The following is a 5,465-nucleotide window of genomic DNA, read 5'->3' on the forward strand; positions in this document are numbered from 1 at the left end:
AGCAATGCCCTCCCCTATCTTGCTCCCCAGAGCTCTCTCCCATATGTAGTCTGTACTCACCTGGTCATTGATAATCTGACCAGGCACAGAGACTGATGACGATTTCTGGAGTGGACTGAATCTGCCAGCTACCTTGTGTATGGACTGTGTCAAAGTTTGTTACTGTACGCTGCCTGCACACCCAGAAAAACAGCTCCTCACTCTTGCCACTATGGGAGTGCAGCGATTGGAGACACGTCATGATGTCTCTCCTGTCCACAGGGCAGGATTAAGCCTTCAGGTTCTGCCCAAGGGCACACGGCACTCTGTGCAGAGGCACCACCCTAGTAACAGCCCTGCTACACCTTGTAGGTAAATGAAAACTAGTACTCACAGAGTACAGGTCCAAAGCCTCACTGGGTAATGGCCAGAGTACATTTTATATAAAAGATTTCTTCCCAATCCTCTGAGAATGTATGCTCACATAGGCCATTCACTACAATCATCTTTTTTTGATCCAACCGATAAAAGCACAGATGAAGGGGCTGGATCAGGAGGAGGATCAGATACAGTTACTATGGACCACAGCTGGAAAGATGTGATTATAGATCAGGGACAAAGCCTGCCTTCCACCATAACTGGACATGACCAAGGCAATTTTTTTCTTGAAGAACAAGATGGGCCTTCCTGATTTCCTCGATAGGTATAAGAGTTTCTGGTGATAGAGGGATGAGGGGTTATCCGGGGACAAGATAATATTTTTATAAAAATTTTAATATGTAATGTAGGTTTTATGTAATAGCTTTCTTCCCAATTCTCTGACAATGTATGCTCACATAGGCCATTCACTACAATCATTTCTTTTTTTTATTTTTTTTTTACAGATAATCAAATATAAATATAGGTAAAGGTGATGGATCGGGAGAAGGATCAGATACAGTCATTATGGACCAGAGCTGGGCAAATGTTATAGATCAGGTACAAAGCCCGCCTACTGGACATGACCAAGGCATACTTGCTGGATTTATTGTTTCAAGAACAAGGTAGGCCTTCTGTGTTTCCTGGATAGGACCAAGAGGATCTGGGAATATAGAGGGATAAGTGGTTCTGGGGACTGGGGGTTGCACTGGGGGATTGGGGGGTTGTTCTAAGGAAATATTTGTATAAAAAAATGACAAACCTACATTTATCTGTATCAGATTTTGTTTGTAATAAATAGAGAAAGTGTTATCATAAGAGATTACCAAATATTGAAAAAACGATGGGCATTATTTATTAATAGATATACCCAGTTTTAGTCACTGGTAATAGCTAAACAGTCTCTGTAGGCTGCTACACATTTGACCCTATATATTTTATATTGATAAAAAAAATAACCCATAGTGGTATAATGGATGTGGTAGTTTATGTTTGAGTACATTCTGCAATACATGATAAGCAGCAATGTGGCCCTGGGATTAAGTATAGGAGACATGAAGAATTGGTCTGAGGGGAAATACTCCCTCCTGTTTGGGTGCATCCACTCACATCACCCACAGACAAATGTGGCTTCAGTATGCATACATCTAGTCCATCAGTTACTTCCCGCTATCAGCAATGTAATACATTTCTCAATGCCCATAAATACCAGCTGACCTATACTGCATAAGTATAGAGTGTAACAATCATGTAGAGGAACAAATATCAGAATAAAAGTATTTGAGATAGCTGTGATTTATGGGGGAGATATTTCCCCCCCCCCCCCCCCACACACACACACAACCTTGTGTGGAATCATATACAATGATTTTACAGCCTGTCTTATTTCACACAGCATGTACACTGCTAAATAGCACATGCAACAAAATGTTATACTGTATATACATAAAGACAAAAGAGGAAAAATAAAGGTTGTTTGATTTTGGTACACTGATGTCCCAATAGTAGTAGCATAACAAAATCTAATTTTATTTAGCATATTTAAGATCTTATTTCTTAATCTCATACTTTCTATAATAAATGTTACTGTGGGGCAATACTCCCTCCCGATTGGTTGCTCCCACTCACATCACCTATAGGCAAATATGGCTGCAGTATGCATACATCTATTCCTTCAGTTACTTCCCACTATCAGCAATGTAATACATTTCAAAATATCCATAAATACCAGTTGGCCTATTATATATAGGAGCAGCCAGTAACAATCATATGTATATGCACAAATATCAGAATAGTATTTTAGATAAATGTGATGTATGTGATAAATATATCTGTACATAGAGAACACTACATGTGGGGAATCCCATACAATGATATTACAGCCTCTCGGTCTTATATCACAGTGTCTGATAATAGCATGTACAGATGGGTAAAGCTAGTTTTTGTAGCTCCATACGCCATGTAGCATGCCATGCATCTCACATCACATGGTATGCCTCGAGTAATGCAATTCCATATTAATCATAATGGAACGTACAGTGGCGCAGGAAGAAAAAAAAAAGTCATAAAGGTGTAATACAATTTTGTCCACCAGGTGTCACTTTTCCTAAACTACACTGATATCCAATGCATTTTCTTTATCACCGCCCAATGATTGGCTGACAAACTGATGCGGTACACTATAGTACAGCATTTTCCTTATGGAATCAGGACTGTAGAAGGATGTCTGATAAGGTTTTAAATGACATTAAGTGTGAGAGTTCTGTTTTTTTATTAATATATTTCACCCGCTTGCACAGCTTTTAATGAGGTGGGATAAATATTCACTAATGCTCCACAAATTGCATTTGCTTCTATTCAATGATGCCATATGCTGAGCCCTCTATTGACATTGTACAAATTGCCTTATGTAATTTGCACACATCACATAGTACTTGACAGGTGCAGTTATCAATAAGCCTTGCGTGTGTGGCCTAGCGGTTTGGGTGAGTGCCTTGCAGAATGGGTGTCCCAGGTTTGAGACCAGGAAAGGGACATTTTTTTATTTTTATTTAAATCTTCACTATAGGATTAAAAAGAAATCACTTGGTGGTGTTTGAGTTCTCATTTATACAGGTATCTGTGTTGACCAAAAAGACAGAGCAATTGAAGTTCTCTAAAGGTGCCCACACACTAGGCAATATTTTACACAATCAACACGATTCCGACGCATTGGGACAACAGATCATGTAAAATATGTCCTTATCATGAGTCTCTGCTCATGGATTACGATGCCAATGCATTCAATAGAAGAAAACAGCGCCAAATTTATCCACTCTGTTTAGCATGAAATATCTTTCACAAGTGTGTGTTTTTATATTGGTTAATCTAATAGAAAAATTATATATATATATATATATATATATATATATATATATATATATATACACACATACATATACATACATATACTGTTTGTATATGTAGCACTCCCTTATTAAGTATAAGGTGTCTGCTTGGTCAACAGAAATGGTGGCCGTGGCTAGGCAGCCTTAGTACAAGAAACAATGCAACAATCTAGCTGACCACAAGCGCCTCCTAGTGCATATACAGTGAACCAATTAAACATGTGAAAATCTCGCAACCTGTGCAAAAAAATGTATCTGTATATCCTTGTCCTTATCCAGGACCGTGACATACAAGTGACTTAGTGCAATAAATACAACGTGTGATATATATGGATAAATATATTTAAAACTACATAATCAATGTGCATAAAAAATATTTAATTAGATAAAACAATTCATAGACAACACACAATGACATAAATACACAGAAATAATGGATAAAAAGCTAGTACTAAAAGATAATAAATAACGATTTTTAGTTTAAAAAATATAAATATATTTTTAAATAAATCGGATTTATAGCTTATCTTTTCCAAATGTTTTTTTTGGAAGAGTTCATAAAGTGCAAGGTCAGGGTCCCAATGTGTTTCGTCCTCTGGACTTCATCAAGGGGGAAGTGTGTGCATAGAGACAAAGCAGGGTTTATATACCTTAAGTACAGGAAGCACATGTTCTCATTTTGTGACATCATTTCCTGTTACCTATTTCAAGTCAAATGCCATATAATGTCCCATTTTTGACAATAAAACTTATATTATGGCACTCAATATAAACAAGGTAAAACACGGAAGGCAAATAAAGTATGTGAGCCAATGTTTCTCTTGCTTCACGATTAAAATTCTGTCCAAGTGGAACGCATGTGAAGCGCACCACGTCATTTCCGGTCTTTTGGTGCGCGGGCAAGCATTGGTTTAACCTAATGCCAGTCTAGGTGGAACGCAGGGGGAACACAGGATGAGCGCACCGCGTCACTTCCTGTTCCATGAAGTGTTAGTTATGTGACTGCCAGCCCACATATAACATCACCGCTATATAGCTGTTCCGTTCTACTAAGTTGTTACTTTTAGGTCCCCACCGGAGGAAATATCGCTCGCATATACTTATATTCATGTGTCACGGGGTCGTTTTAGATGAAAGCGGCGGCCATTTTTGTAGTTTTTTACATGAAGCCAGCGGCCATTTTTGTAGTTCTTTTTATCACTTATAGCGATCATCTTTGTGGTTCTAAGTGCTATATCCAAAAATCGATCGGGATCAGTCGGAGAACAGGGGTTTGCCATTCTTCCACTTAACATAGGATGTTCAATGTCTTTTTCTTGACTTTTATATTCCATCACCGTTCTTCCAATATTGTGGATCATTATATTACTTCGGATAGGGACAGCGGCCATCATCTTGGTAGTTCTTTCATGACACGCGGCGGCCATCTTTGTAGTTCTAAACACTGTTTTCAGTGCCATTCAAAAAAAAAGGGGAGGGGAAATTAGCATTCTTATTCTAGGATGCTAAACGTCTTTATTAGCCATTAAGACGTGTCCTGAAAAAGAGGAGAAAATTAAGGCAGACACAAATATGATGAGCTACTTTATCAGATACTCCACTCCCTGATTATCAATGCAGAAAGTAAACTATACAACAGAACAATAGTCTATGGATACCAGCTAAATAATAAATTCATGTTCATAAAAATTACATGTTAAATGGTTAGGTGACTAATGCTAGTGCAAAATTGTTAAACAAGACTCGGAGCCATATCATATTCTATATGGCATTTTATTCAAATTCATGATTTTACTACAACACCTGGTCTTCCTAGGAGGTCCCCCATCCAAGTACTGACCAGGCCCAATCATGCTTTGCTTCCAAGATCAGGCGAGATTGGGCATTGACATGTTGGTATGGTTGTAGATATGTGTTCAGTTATGCATAGATTTATGGACTTTGCTCCATGAAGACCTGTAATCAATCGCATTTTGGCTTAGTCACCCTCCATATCATAAATAAACAGAAATAATGTTAATAGTGCTGTATTCCAAACTTTCACTTCCTTTTTTGTATCTATGAGTTTGTCTTTAATCGCCTTATTACATGATAACGTGTATTATACCGCTATCATTGTATCTTAGGTCATATGAAAGGAGCCATTTCATAGTTGTCGCTAAATCCCATGGGAAATAAAGT

The 5,465-nt window shown here is 38.0% G+C and overlaps 1 pseudogene; it reads right to left on the bottom strand.

The window, feature by feature from the left end:
• Window positions 1-5,075: 5,075 nt before the first annotated feature.
• LOC148501204 (5S ribosomal RNA) lies at window positions 5,076-5,194 on the bottom strand (annotated as a pseudogene).
• Window positions 5,195-5,465: the final 271 nt, after the last annotated feature.

This window comes from Taudactylus pleione, unplaced genomic scaffold, assembly GCF_031769625.1.
Source record: "Taudactylus pleione unplaced genomic scaffold, aTauple2 ptg000528l, whole genome shotgun sequence".
In the NCBI taxonomy this organism is placed as follows: Eukaryota; Metazoa; Chordata; class Amphibia; order Anura; family Myobatrachidae; genus Taudactylus; species Taudactylus pleione.